Source organism: Filicampus tigris, chromosome 5 (assembly GCF_054856515.1).
Source record: "Filicampus tigris isolate MCC_2025a chromosome 5, RoL_Ftig_1.0, whole genome shotgun sequence".
NCBI lineage: Eukaryota > Metazoa > Chordata > Actinopteri > Syngnathiformes > Syngnathidae > Filicampus > Filicampus tigris.
This window is the reverse complement of record NC_141221.1, coordinates 21,098,876-21,114,828: the sequence shown is the minus strand read 5'-3', so window position 1 is coordinate 21,114,828 and position 15,953 is coordinate 21,098,876. Positions and strand designations below refer to the sequence as shown.

Genomic DNA, 15,953 nt, shown 5'->3' with positions numbered 1-15,953 from the left:
ATTAATCGCAGTTAATCATGTAAAATTATTTGTGCTAATAAGCAAACATGTTTAATTTAAACTTAAATTTAGTTCAGTTAAAGTGCCATTTTAGGACTTTTCTTTCTTTGCCGTTTAATGGTATCTGCATGGTAGCTGAAAAGTTGGATCACTGTCAGGGAATTCAGCTCGGAAGACCGAGACAAGCCTTGTTAGAGGACTGTAAAAAGCACCTCAGACCAGCCAAGATTGGCTTTTTCGCTCGCGAGGGGTGGTCGAGGCAACGAAGTGGTTGCTCCAGACCGTCGCCTCTGTGCCCTTTCGTTCGCCTTTTATTCAGTACAGGCAACATCCATCCATCCATTATCTATACCGCTTCTCCTCACAAGGGTCGCGGGGCGTGCTGGAGCCTATCCTAGCTGTCTTTTGGGCAGTAGGGGGGGACACCCTGAATTGGTCGCCAGCAACTTTAGCAACAGCTATACTTTTCCAATTTCCAAATGTACCCTGTAGCCATAGCAAAAAGGAGTTCGGTTCAACTTTTTTTCCCAGTAAGCTCTGAGCAGTGTAAGGGTGTCTGTTAATGAGCCATTGGACAACATGTGTAGTGGGATGTAAGTACAACAGTCACCAGTTTTAATTGTGACAATTCCCACCCCCCACCCCCTTTTTCTGCCAATATCATGTCTAATGCCTGCCTATTCTGCAAAGCCACAAGTGATGTTGCATGCAACAAATCACTTCTCAAGGAGACAGCATGAAGTCATCAGCCAGTTACATGACGGCCGCTGTGCTGGTTGGCCTGCTTAACGGCAAATCTGGCTCTTGCCCAAACCAAAGATGGGATATGCTGGCAAGATACGCCAGTGTATAGCAGCCCATCGATGCGACATACCAACATAGTGACGTAAGGGAAAACGCTCCCATCAATAGCAATGCATTAGCACTGAAAGTAAGTCTGAATGTGCAAATTCCCCCCCCCCTTTTTCTGCCAATATCATGTCTAATGCTTGCCTATTCTGCAAAGCCACAAATGATATTGCATGCAATTGTGAAGCTGTATGCATGAACGATGATTCTGTGAAATTTGTCAGTGTTGACCATGTGATTCAGATAATTGATTAATTTGATGTGCTTATATGTGGTAATAGGAAAAAGATAACCTATAACCTGTACAATGATATCATTGTAACTGTCGACGTCTCTCACAATCACATACCACTATCTGTAGAACATTTTCTAACACTTTGCCTTCTACCACTAATAGTGGTCTACCGTCAACAGCAATCCCCTTTGCGAGTGAATTTGTCAGTTTGTCCTCATGTTGATGGTTCTAGTTTTGGTCATGAAGTTTAGTTTGCCGACAACTCTTGTTCAAACCTGTACTAGAACTGCTAGTGCTAATAAATCTGGTGGTTCTCTGCTCACAGCAACATGCTTCAATATTTAGAGGGCACCAGCCACAGATCTGAATAGAAGACGGGATATGCTGGAAAGATACGCCAGTGCATAGCAGCCCACCGATGCGACATACCAACGTAGCAACGTAAGGGAAAACGCTCCCATCAATAGCAATGCATTAGCACTGAAAGTAAGTCTGAATGTGCAAATTTCTCAACCTATTTTCACAAGATGTACTTTTTTCTTACATTTGGAAAAAACTGAAGAAAAAAATCTCATCTTTGAAAGGTTATTCCCATTTCCCTCTATGATTGTACAGCGCTGCGTGCAACGTCATTCAGCTCAATGTGCAGGCACCCTTGTTATTTTGGTTTTCATGATGTCCACACGCATGAAACACTTGTGCTAACACTTTTCCCCCACTGAGGGTCACGCAAACAGCTCAAAGGGGTCAGTTTCAAAGACCTTCAATTGGATGCTAACTGCTTTTTGCACAATTTGGACAAAACCATGCTTTTAACAAGTCTTCCGTTTTTTTGTTTTTTTTTTACAATGTGGATAAATAAGTTTGGCACCGCGTTGTATATGGAGCAGATCCAGAAGCATACTTTTCATACTTACACAGTACTGTACAGCATACAGTGGTGCCTTGAGACACAAGTAACTCAACCAAGTGTAGGGATACGAGCCAGTGGCAAATTCTTGAAGCCTGCAAAAATGCCAACCCCCACCACGAAAAAAGTGGTGAAATGTGTATTTCTGTGTGTACATTTAACTATGCTGCAGTACCTTCATCTTTTGTTCAAAATCAGCTACAAAGTACTTATCACAGGTAATTGGCACAGCTTCCCTTTCATTCATCTCTGCGGCGCTATGGCACGTTATTATACAGGTGGACGCTGACTTTTGCCTTGATGAGGAAGCGTCAAGTGGGTTGTCCCATCCTACGAAACTGGACACTCATGCTGGGCTTTATCACACCTATTGTACGCTCACGTGTCAATGGGGAAGTGGGCTGGCCCAGGCGGTCGGTTTCTGCATGATGATTGGATGATCTGTCTGAGGCGGAATCCCTCTTTGCTTGACAGTGAAATAAAAAAAATAAACCTCTACCGGAGCATTTTTCATTCCGTTGTTTTGAACTGAGACCATACCGATCCCCAGCGACTTTGTGTTTGGCGATTCATTTTCTTGAAAATGAATGGAGGGTAGGATTTACATATGAATATATAAAGAAACACTTTAATGATGTAGGCCGGAAAAATGAGCTTCGCCTCCTTGAATGACCGGCAGCTGCCACTGATACAAGCAAATCACTCAGCCAAAAATGTGAGATACGAGTGCTCAGAGCTGGGCACTTCACCCGTTTTTGCTGGTCCGGCCGTGACCCTCCAACCTTGACCTGGGTACCCTTCCGGCCGTGACCCCCGCCCTTATTCATAAAAATTATCCCCCCACCGCGTTCCGCCCTCTGCCCCCCCCCCCCCAAAAAAAAAGGTCTGTGATTGATGCCGCCGCGGGAGAGATGCTAACGGCAGAAGCTTTTTAAGGATCATTAGCTGGCTAATTTACTATTCGAACCCGCTTTGGACACACGCTTGAAAATGCGCCACTAGTACTTTACTACTTAACCTACTGTGTGGGCTTACTTCCATTGCGAGCCCCGGGGTTGGTTTTGTCGTATTGTATAATCATTTGGGTCCAACAGACGGCCAGAAGTCGCATTCAACAAGTTATTTATTTTCCACACTTCCCTTCTGTCATGCCCTTCAAAATAAAAGCATTACAGCAAAGCAAAAAGAAACGCAATCAGCCACAGAACACAGGAACGTGACAACTGAGGAGTTTTGAATGGCTTCATGTAGAGCCATATGTTTTTATTAGTATTGACAAGCAATAATGTGAATTCTGAATTGCAAACTTGATACAAAACCCCTTACTTTAAGCTTTGCTGCGTGCAATAAAAATATTTGCAATATGGGCTATACTTTCAAATACAGTACAATTTTTTTTAATGAGCCCTCCTCGTATTTATTGAATAAAAATCTGAACTTAACTTAATGCCTCACAAACGAGTGAGGCATCTTCACAGATTGCTTCACTTTGCCACATCTAATACGGCTGCGACGGCAATGTACAATTCAGCACTCAAGGCGGGGTTGATGTATGGAGTGTTGTATTTGGTAATACTTGCCAGTGGTTGTCGCACCAATCAAGACTATTAAATGCTTATGGCAGTTACTGTTAGTGATGAGCATTCTGTCCCAGGGACGGGATGGTCCCTCCGTCCGGAACGTTCCGTCCGTCCATGACCATTTTGTGGATGGACAGACGGAGGACAAAACGTTTTTTAAAAAGGACAGAAGTGAGTTTTCGTCCGTCCCTATAATCATCCCTAACCGAATCAAGTACCGACTGACGTGTTGTGTTCGGTTTCTTTTAAAAAGCAAGACCACTGTTCTCTTCTGCGATACCACGGAGCCGCCTGCACCACACTTTTCATGTACCTTCCCTGCAGTAGCATTGCACAGGATAATCTGCCTTCTAGTGATTCAACACATGTAATACAATGGTTTATGCCACAGGACGCCATTTCACTCACTGACGACTCACAGAAAGCCGCATTACGTTGAGTATTTACCAATTAAATGAACATATTTGCTTGACCGTAACGGTGCAAAGGTATTGTCAATATCAACAATGGATGACATGAAATGCAGTCAAATAGGTCAAAAATATGGCATGTAATGTAAAAACGTGTAGTGAATAAATATACTGTAAATATATACATACATTGACATGTATACTATACATTATGCTTATATAAATCACATTTTATTTATATAGCACTTTTCATACATATAAACATAAAATTGCAGGCATTGATCTCACTATTAGACATTATTAAAATGTCATTCTTAAAATCTGATTTGGCTAATTCTTTGTTCAAAAAGCAGAGGCTATGCAGCTGCATATCTGGCTATGAAAATGATCATAACCTGCTCAATACTGCATTACAGTAGATGTCACACTAATGGCGCTATAAACCTCTGTGCACATTTTCTACTAGCGACGTTTAAAAATAATAGTAATAATAATAATAATAAACATGAACATCCATCCATCCATCCATTATCTGTACCGCTTATCCTCACAAGGGTCGCGGGGCGTGCTGGAGCCTATCCCAGCTGTCTTTGGGCAGTAGGCAGGGGACACCCTGAATTGGTTGCCAGCCAATCGCAGGGCACACAGAGACAAACATCCACACTCACAATCACACCTAGGGGCAATTTTAGAGTGTCCAATCAACTTACCATGCATGTTTTTGGAATGTGGGAGGAAACCGGAGTACCCGGAGAAAACCCACGCAGGCACGGGGAGAACATGCAAACTCCACACAGGGAGGCCGGAGCCGGGATCGAACCCACGACCTCTGAACTGTGAGGCGGACGTGCTAACCAGTCGACCACCGTGCCGCCTAAACATGAACAAGATTTCTTAAAGTTTAATTTACATGTAGTCTGTTACGGCCCTTGGATTGTGCCTATCTACCGGCACCATTTTATGCAGGTATAGTATCGAAGTCAAAATGTTGATATCATGACAACACTAGGAGGGACAATGACAGAAGTGTGCCCAGGTCGCGAACAGACAGACCGGAAAAATAGGGTAAAGTGCCCAGTTCCTGTGTTGCTGTTTTTTTAAGGGAACTATTAGTAACATTTGCAGTTCCAACTAAACTTGTCATACTATTAAGCCTTGAAATGTTTTGTATTGCGCTATGCACATTATTCTGAGTTGAGTACACAGTAGGGGTAGACATTCCTTGAGAAAGCATGTCATCTGAGGGCATGTCTACGAAAAATTATCAAGCAACTTTTTTCCCTCCGTGTTTTTGAATAGCTCTGTGTATAAATGACCTAAAGACAAAATTTGCATTCCATGCTCGTGTGAGCTTTAACTGCTTGTCTTCCTGCTCTTGTCCAGAAGCATATTTTTAGTTGTGTACGCAGTGTAGATTTGGGTTGAGAATCTGATCTCTGTGACCAATGTGTCAACGTAAATATGTACTCAGCTGGCAGCAAAAAAAACACGCAACTGCTCTGCGTTTAGTTAGTGTGACTTTTAATGAGGCCAGCTCAAAGCACGCTAATCAGGCTTGCATGTGTGTGATAGCCAAGTCATAGCAACTCTTTGTACTGGGTTGTTGGCCCAGCTGGGTTCTTTCTCTTCAACTGCCGCCAAAGCCTCAGCCAACAGAATTCAACAGCTTCCTTGAGGGCTTATACAGTTGTCCTGTTGCCCTTTTCTTTGACTCTCTGCTGCTTTTTGAGCTTCTGTATCCAATCTCCACTGGATGCATCCAAACATTCAACCATCTATTCGGTTGGGAAAATGCTGCTTCATCTGAATCAGCAGCATCCTTCTGAAACTAAATCAGCTGCCTCTTCCATAATAGTCGACATTAAATGATGGTTAGGACTAATAAAACTGCAGTAGGGGGGGGAAAGGCCATCAGTTTGAATAACTACCACTGTTAAATAAAAGAGCTGTTTTGATTTTGTGAAGGGTTTGGTATTTAGCGTGGAAAACCAGTGTCACCCACAGGCTGTGTAATTCACTTAACTGAAGAGGTGGTCGGTTGGTTATTTTTGGTCATAGCTTGCTTCAAATTTGTATCAACCCAAGTTATTTGCAAAAACACTTCAGGCAGTCACATTGTTCCAAGCGTAGAGTAGTTTTACGAGCTCTATTCTAAAACCGAGTGCTCAATCATATAATTGCTCCTGCTGCTTCAGCGCTTTTAATAATCAATTCTTGTAAACCAGCTGACTTGTGTAAAAATGCCAAACGAAGTTTAAGCGAAGAAGAGCAGCATGAAGCGTCAGCGAGCATTGAAATCTAAAGATGAGAACAGTGTCTAACTGTGTCCTCTCTTGAAGGTCATTTAGACTGCCTGAGTTGCGTTCAGCCTCTGCAGAGCACCACCACCCACACAAATGGTCAAAACTAACTGCAATACAAATATCACAGAGTGAGAATGTGTCATCATCGATGCCTAAGCAAGATGGTTTCAGGAAATCAGTTAGGATAAAAAAAAATTTAAAACATGTTTTTCCTTGCTGGAAATATACCTGTAAATAAGTCACGCTCCCATTCATATAATGATAAATTGCGACATATTTCTCCTTGCTACAGATGGGAGACATACATTTTTTTCAGTTAACTGTATGATGCATTTTGTTTTTCATGTAAGAAAGTATAATGTTGTGGGCTGAATACAGACATTTTCAGAATGTTACTCTAATTTGTGAATTATATAATGAATTGTTCACCGCATTTTTGGTTCCTACTGAATTATATTACCGTGCTGCTGATACAGTCCTAAATGCAAATCCATCTCTTTTCTATGCCGTTTGTCCTCATTAGTTGCAGGTGAGCTGGAGCCTAAATGACTGTATGTGACTTTGGCCGAGAGGCAGGGTACACACTAGTTTGGCCGCCAGCCAATTGGAGAACAATAAGTGCAAATGGGATATCAACATAAAGAGTAACTAGTATACAGCACAGTCTTATGGGTGTGAGAAAATTACCAAATCAAATGAAAATATAGGTTATATCGGTAAGCGCTACTGACCTGTGTGTCCCACAAGGGTTAGGGGCTGAATGATCTTGACTGCTACTTTGCACTTGACAGCATATTGGAGGAGAGCAACCAAAGGACATTTTCTGGTGGGAATCACAGGAATAAATAGAGGTGAAATTTGTGAGCAGTCAGACAACGTGGGACAGGTAATCTTTGGGCAAGCTTAGCACCAAAGATCAGGAATAATGTGCAGTGACAAGAGGCAGGCGCGGACTGACTGCTGCCGTAACGGTTTTAGACAGACATAGAGCACCTGAGTGTACTTGAGTTTACACTTACAGACTGGCTGCTGTCAGTCCTCATAATGCTGCACAGGCCATCCTGTAACATATTAATATGGGCAAGGTGAGCTAGTTCCTTCCCACCTCACATGCCTGTCCAGAGGTGCCACACACATTTCCCAGCCCCTTGGAATGATCATTGCCTAATCGTCACAAAGTTCCCGTCTGCACATTTAGCCGACCCACGTGGCTAAGTCGGTCCGAGTCAGCCAAATGGCGTTGAGAACTGACTTAACCGGTACCACGTCACACGCAACCAAATAAATAAATAAAACAGTGTTATATACCTTTCGGTCCCACAGATGCAATGACGTGCCCCATGTTGGTTTTATTTCAGCGATCACCACGCTGTGTGTGTCTGTTTTTTTTATTTGACATTTTTTCTTTATTTGGCGATGTGTCCGCTTGTGCGGCGCCTGCGTCTGACGTGTATATTAAGTTCTCGGCGCCGATTGGCTGGCGCCAACGAGGGACGGACTGGGACCATGTGGTTCAGCTAAATATGCTGACGGGAACTTCGATGCCCAGCTCTGGAAATTATATTAGACTGGGCCACATCACAGCAGTCCACACCCACCCAGCATATAGTAAGTACTGTATAGCAAGCAGTTTGGGCATTTATTCAATATCCTTGATATCCAGTTTAAGGTCCATGTAGTAATGTGTCCACATTATAAAAGAGAGGAGGGGAGTACTGAGCTACATGTAGTCATTGACAATTACTTAACTGACTTTTTGGATAAACTGTACTTGTCTGAGTAGTGTTAATCCAACATATTTTTTGCTCTTATTGGAGAGTTGTTTGCTACAAAGAAACACATTTCTTTTTATTTACAATGAATTACATTCTGATTGATACTTGGATTTTTATCTGCAGGTGTTTATTGCTTGTGCAATCTATTTTCTTCATTTGAGAGACTCATGATGAATTCAACGTAACTACTAATGAAGTTTATTTTACCAATCAAACAGAGCCTGGCACTCGCGTGACCAAACACAGTCTGCGTGGCCACACACAGTGGTATTAAAAAAATGGATGGATGGTCTAAGAAAAAGAAGAGCAATGTTTATGTCTGCCTAAAAATGCATTTCAGCCTACACAAACTCCACTTGGAACTTGAGCTACATAAGAGAGGCTGTCTCTATTTGTGTTTGTAAAATGTAATCCTATGTGTCTGTGGAATGAAACCAGAAGGTCATCACAGCACATGAATGCAAATTGCCGTTTGTCCGACCCACTCAAAACTCACAGTTTGGATTTTCAGTTCCTCGCTGTTAAAAGGGTTGTGTGCATTTAAAAGGAGCAGGGAGAAAAGCAACCTGCAATGTATGCAGAGCATTGAAGGTTAAACTCTAAGTTGGCAGAACTCTTGATGTTTTCTTGTAATGAAACATGTCAGCATTGCTAATTAATGTGGGTGAATCTACGAGTCAAAATTCAATAGCCAAATGATATAAAATCTCTGGCTGGTGAATGGTAACCCTATTGTGGTGTTTCACATGTATGAATAAATAAAGTTAATTTAGAACGATTTGTTGCGGCTGAATTTGCATTAGTCGGTTATTCTATGTAGAGATAGATAGACGGATCGGTGCACTGGTTAGAGATCAAATCAATGCTCAAACAACCTCGTGGCAACAGTATACACAGTATCTTGATGAAAGACAACCTGGGGGGACAGGACAAGGGCAGTGAGTGGTGGGAGTGGCTATGCAGTGCCTGAATACCTTTCGGGACTTTAGCGTGCAATTGACAGGACAGTCCAGAGAATTTAAACTAATTGTAAGGAACTGATCATCTATCAATCATTGGACTGAAACATAGAGCCAAATAACTGTTCTATCGACAGGGAATTAATTTTACCGTCTTTAATTACTGCTGTGGTTCTTATTGTTTGGAGTGGGTGAGATGTACGTTTAGGTGCATGCAAAAAATGGCAGATCGGGATACAGTATGTGAGTATTATTCTCTTTGTAAAGGTAGAACTTTTAACACAGCTTTATATTGGATCTCATTATGTGCATGTGTGCCTTAAAGGGGGACATTGCCGTTTTAAAACTACTGGCAAGATTTGAATGTAGCCTCACTTCCGTAATCTGTCACCCTCTATTTGAGTATCTGACCAAAGACAAGCACTGTATGTACTGTAATTGCCCTGCAAACAAGGCGACATTAGCCACAGCTGCTCTGTTGGTAGCATGACTCATTAATAATGGAGTGTTACTGAAACTAAATGTTATCTATTTGAAGTTTTACGTTTTGGAATATACAATCAATTAAAAATCAAAAATAGGTGATACATTTACCTGTCCAGGAGAAATGTTTCTAATTCCAAATTGGTTCTCAAACCGTTCAGCTGCTTTTGGCCCCCCGACCTCTGAAAGGCAGCTCCTATGTTCATCGTTATTTGGCTCAGGATCTGTCCGATTCCTTCTTTTTAACTTTTGTTGCAAACTGAGGGGGAATATTCTGCCATAGTTTCAGCAAGCTCCTCAAACCTACGGCAACAAATAACAGTGGAACAACGCGAGGTTACGCGAGGTGTGCCCACTGTGACTGTGCCTACCAGTGCACAAGAATGATCTCGAGTCATTTTGTCTGATTGGTTGTTTTTCATCGAGCACAGTAGTTTAATACAAATGCAGTTAGAGAAGGGGTGTCTAAACTCAGTCCTCAAGGGCTGGCGTACTCCCTGTTTTCCATCCATCCCTGCTGTAACGTACCTGATTCAAGAGATCATGATCGTTATCAAGCTTCTTCAGAGCTTGCTGATGATCTGATCATTTAAATCAAATGTGTTGCAGCAAGGAGAGCTGGAAAACAGGCAGAAAAGTAGCCCTTGAGGACCGGAGCTGGACACCCCTGAATTAGAGGTACACAATGGGGCCTGAGAGGTCTGATTTTTTTTTTTTCACATATCACAGATTTGACTAATGCACTATACTGATAAGTCCGCTGATAGTGTGGTGGTACACACGCCCGAGTTGTGTGCGGGCAGCGTGGGATCGATTCCCGCTCAGTGACAGTGTCTATGTGTGCCCTGCGACTGGCTGGCGACCAGTTCGGGGTGTAGTCTGCCTTCGCCCATTGACGGCTGGGATAGGCTCCAGCAACTCCCCGCGACCCTATATAGGATAAGCGGTTTGGAAGATGACATGACATGACTATACTGATAGTTCATACTGCCAGTTTTAACAAAAACAACAAAATGTTTTATTTTAATTATTTTTGCAAACTTCCCCTGTTGGTTTAGACTGAAAGAACATGTACAGTGTCTTTTCTTTTCTATGTTAAAGAAAAAAATGGACTCGCTCACCCTACTCTACTACTGTTCCTCATTCATTTGAAATCTTATGGAAGCCAGATTTCCTATTACATCACGTTGCTCTCCACCCTCAGGAACTGTCCCAGCACAACTTGTGCTAAATCGCAGCCTCTTGCACACACAATGCCAGTTCAGATTACTGAAGCATAGAATGGTACAGGGTGGATGGTAAAAAAGCCCGAATGCACGGATGTGAAGCTGCTCTAATAATCCATGTAAAGCGAAGCTGAGTGTCCTGGTTGGATATGATAAAATGGCTTGCATAATGTGCACATTATTTGGCGCTCACTTTACATAAATGAGCTGAGGAAGCCTGAGGAAAGTAAGCTGTGAATTCTTTGCAGTTGCATGCAAAAAAATATTCAAAAAGAGGCGAACGTTGCTTAGTGTTTGGCTAACAACTATTCAAAATGTAAATGAAGTTAAAGTTGCATACATGCATTAAAGTACTATTGAGAGAAGAGGAAAAGTAATTTAAATGTCATCGTAAATAATGTAGAGATGAGGGAAAGAATCATACTGGCATGCTTTGTGCCGCATGTCAAATGAATGTCCTGTTGTGTGCCGAGTTATAAATAATTAAACTTCCTACCATGTCCAACACTTGTCAGTGGTTTTAACAATGCAATAAACAGTTAATGTGTTATCAGCTACATAAACAACCTGATGCATACTTTTCCTCTGCATCACTGACATTATGATTCCATCTGGCAGACAGCTACTGAAAAGGAATTATTTACAGCTATGTTTTACTGTCTTTTCTTAAGAAATGGACTGAAGCTGCTGGCTGATAAAGACCATCTATTATACTTGACATCGACATGTGTGTATTTTCTTTCTTTCTTTCTTTCCAGCTCTCAAAAGGCAAACTAGATTTTTAAAAAAAAGCTACAAAATATGTTTTTTTAATATTACTTATCTTCTTTGGTGATGAGTTGCATGATTTAATACAATTTCCATACAGACATTGCCCAACACTATCTGAATCCCAAAAGTGCATCTCTTTGCGGATGCATTTGACAGTTATTCTGTCTGGGCCTTGAGTCATACCTGCAGGTTAAAAAAAAATCGCAAGTCGACTGGGTAGATTTGTTGCTATACAACTCTTTACATTTCATACATACAGTAAAAAATCAAATAAAATACGCAAAGGAAATCTACCTTGTGTGGAACAGGAGATAACATTAACTTATGAGGTGCCGTCAGGAGCATAATTAAGAATGTTTACACATTCATTCTCTCAATATATCATTAGCATGTCACACGCATGAGTTAGTTAAATGACGGATCCGACAGACAGCATAATGTGTGCAAGAGGTTCTCAAGGCGCAGGTGCAATTTACTAAACCGTGTGCATAAATTAATTTTCTCGCAAGTGCGAAGTACAAGGGGGGAAAAAAACGGAATACTCTTGGAGTGTTTGAACACAATAGGTTTGACCACTTTGACAACGTTTTCTATATTATTTATACTGTACAAATAGTATAATAGTAAAGACAATCAACAGATAATTAACTAATTCCATGTCAGTCCAGTGCAAATGTAATCTGAACAAGATTTCTTAAATCTTGTGTGGGAAAAGTCATGAACTTAATTTTGCCACGGCCTTGTTGATAGAACCCACTGACAGAGAAAATGGTGGCCCACTGAAATACACTAGGGTGCATGTTTTTGGAATGTGGAAGGAGTGCCCCAGAAAAACCATGCCAGCATCCGGAGAAACTAGCATATTTCCAAAATAGCAAATTTCCAAGCGAGATGTGAACTGAGAACCTGTGACCGTGAGGCAGACATGTTACAGATTCTGTATGTCCACTCTGCCACCTAAAAACATATCGTTTACAAAAAATATAGCAATTTTGCTAATTCAAATTAAAGTAACACAGACTAATGGGCTTAAAGTACTGTATGCACATCCATTTGTAATCAATCTCGTTCACTAAAAACAAATACAATGGCCGTTACAGCTTTTGTAGACCAAATAAATCACAATGATTTTGGAGACAGTAGGAGTGTTCTTTGACCACTCACACACACACACACACACACACACATACACACACGTATTGCAAAATAGTGACCAGACAACCAATAACTGTTGTGTAGGAGGTCTTGTAGGATTGTTGGCAGGCAAGCTTGTGAATGTGTGTAAAATCACACAGCGATCTGTCCACACTACTCTGCAGCTCGAGTAAAACACATCAGTGTGAATATAAAGTCTACAAACCTATGTTCAAAATGCCAGGCTTTTATTTAGAAAATTGATACAAGGAGTTGATAATTTAAAAAATAATTCCACCATTAATGTGACCTACAAGTTGGACAACTCAACTTAAAAAATGAAATTGTTTTCAGAAGGGAATGAAAAATTACTGAAAATTTGGTTGCACAAGTGTGCACTGCCTCATACAATTGGGATGTGGCTGTGTTAAGAAAACGCAATTACTTACATAGTAGTGGACAGTGCTGAGCATTACCTAACCTCCACCAAGTTCCTTCCTGCATATTAAATCAACCACGTGGTAACGCTCCATCCCTTGTCGGCGACAGCCAATCGGCATCAAGAACGTAATCTTCACGTCACAAGCAGGCGCCGCGCGAGCAGAAACGACACCAAACAAAGAAAAATTTCAAACAAAAACAACAGACACACACACAGCGTGGTGATCGGTGAAATAAAAACAATATGGGGCACATGTCATTGCGTCTGTACACAACACTTTTATTTATTTATTTTTTTCTTTACTCGGCTGCGTGTCAGGACTGCGGCACCTGTGTGTGACGTGGTGCAGGTTAAGTCAATTCTTGACACCGTTTGGTTGACTCGGACTGACTGGGACCACCTGCGTCATTTAAATACGCAGACGGGAAATAGGCGATGCCCAGCTTTCCCTGATCTCTAGCTAGCTAACTAGCTTTCAGCAGAAGCCTCAAGGTTTTGTGCTAATACGGACTGATATTTGAGGCTGTTCACAGTTCATCCACTTTGAATTAGGTCCCTCTTCAAGCAGAAGGAACACATCCCCAATGTCACAGTTGTGCTACATTGCTCACCTGTGTGCTCTAGCAGTGTCTTCCCACTCAGCCCACCACTGCTCCACTCTGCCAGTCACCCACTCATGTCTCATCAGTCACTCTTCACACCTGAGCACACAGGTGCTCCACATCAACAATCAAGCCACTATTTGAGCCTCTCCTGCTGACTCACTCACTCACCCACTCATTATCAGAATGCTCTTTATAATCTCATGCAAGACTCACCAGCATTCTTTCTTCATCCATTTCCTAAGCCTGTCCGCCTCTAACAGTACTGCCTTGTTGTCCTCCTTTTGGCCACCTCAGCCTTACGTCTCTGATCACAAGTTCTGCTATAGCACTTAATGCTTTCTATCTGCTTGCCTCTGTTTGGCGTTTTGTTGTAACAACATTGCAGTGTGAATTTCCCTGTCTAGCAAACCTGTGGATTTCGAAACATTGAGGCCCATATGCATGAAAGCAGTATAGGCCCCGTGCACCGCGTCATCATGACGTCTTCATCAGCCATGTTCGGAGCCATGGCGAATGAGCCTACGTTAAATGCTGTGTATTTGTCGATTCAAAAACATGTTAAAATGCAAGACACTGGTGGGGCTTGACAAGGATAAATTAGACGGTGAAGTCAGAGACCGATATCTTGCAAAAATAGACATTATAAATGGTTTGGATCTCTACAGAATTCCCAAAACTGAGTGGAGCTACCAACCGACCCTACTTCCTCCTTTTGTGTGCACAGCAACGGTTCACCATGTTTATATATTTCGGCCATCTGAATCAAGCAAGAAACACACTCCCAGCATGGCGCTACCGTGGTAGCGACGTCAGCAATGACGTGCCATGCACAGGCCCTATTGTGTCAGAATAGATTATACCAGGTATAAAACAATAGTTTTATCACTGTTGGTACGAATGAACATAGCGTAAGGTTAAAATGTGGTGTAACGTTAAAACGTGAATAGGGAGTTGTTTGCACAAAAGTGGAAGGAATAACTTATTCTGTGGTGAAAATGTATCAGATTTCCTGGTGTAACCTAGACCTACCAAGCGGTAGGTGTAAGGCACAGGTGTCAAACTCTGGCCCTCGAGGGCCACTAGCCTGCATGTTTTAGGTCAGGAGTTGGCTACTGCGGCTCCAGAGCCACATGCGGCACTTTCATCCTTATGTTGTGCCTCTGTGTGACTTGGGAAAATGAATTATAAGTGTCCGATTTGAAGTGTATTGTAAGATCTTCCAAAGACACAACGTCAGACTTGTCTTAGTTATCTCCCTTTTTATTATTCCAACACGGCTAACGTAGGCCATAGTCGACGCCAACTACAGTGCGACAACAGTTCCATCATAAGTGCACACGGATCTCTGGCACACAGACACCAGGCCTCGCCCTCTGAAATGTTGGAGATTTAATTCTAGCCTGTTGATAAATAATGAATATACAACATTTTTGAGATTACAGATTTCATTTTTTTTTTAAAGTGGAATGATTCTCCAGATATATCAGGAAGTACATTGTGGGAAACTTCAAAGGCATAATTGACGGGTCATCTTATAAGGTTTGTTTCTGATTTGAGAAAGAAAGAGTTATCTCACATGACTGGTTTGCTGAACGAAATCAAAGATTTAGCCAGCAGATATGCATTAAATGTGGATCCAAGTCATTACGCTTAGCGTTTGAAACTTTAGGCTAGTCTCGATCTTACTACTACCACAGCAGCTATGGTTCAGTTGATTAGGACAAAGCAGAGATTCTTTGAGTCTGGCAATAAAGCTGAGTAATCTTTAGCTTATCAAGCCCGTGTTGAGGCAACCTCAAAACTAATTCCAAGTGTGAGAGCTGCCACTTGAGAAACTGTATTAGACCTGGGTGGAATTAATGAAGCAGTTGTCCATATCTATTCAGATCTGCATGCTTCTAGGCCACCTCCTGCTGTGCATGAGGTGCTTCAAAATATACAATTCCCGCTGAAAGAGGAGACATTAGTGAGGGGTTTGGGTGGACCTATTACTGTGGATGAAGTGCAAGCAGCTCTAAAATCTCTTATGGCTGGTAAGTAGTGAATATTATAAGGCCAACACATAGATTTTAGCCCCAATATTGGAGTGAATGCATCATGAAGCTTTTTCAACCAATTGACTACCCAGGACCTTTTCTGAAGCCACAATTTCTTTGATCCTGAAAAAAGATAAGGACCCTTTGTCATGTAGTAGTTATTGGCCTATTTCGCTTTCGAATGTGGATTTCAAAATCCTTTCTAATGTTCTTGCACTTTCACTACAGTGTGCAT

The 15,953-nt window shown here is 41.8% G+C and overlaps 1 long non-coding RNA gene across 1 annotated transcript; it reads right to left on the bottom strand.

The window, feature by feature from the left end:
• Positions 1-7,019: 7,019 nt before the first annotated feature.
• On the bottom strand, positions 7,020-13,743 carry LOC147147763 (uncharacterized). The gene is made up of 3 exons (XR_015086769.1): positions 13,689-13,743; positions 7,307-7,348; positions 7,020-7,110 (listed from the first exon to the last, which is right to left on the bottom strand). It is a non-coding gene; the product is annotated as an uncharacterized LOC147147763 (long non-coding RNA).
• Positions 13,744-15,953: the final 2,210 nt, after the last annotated feature.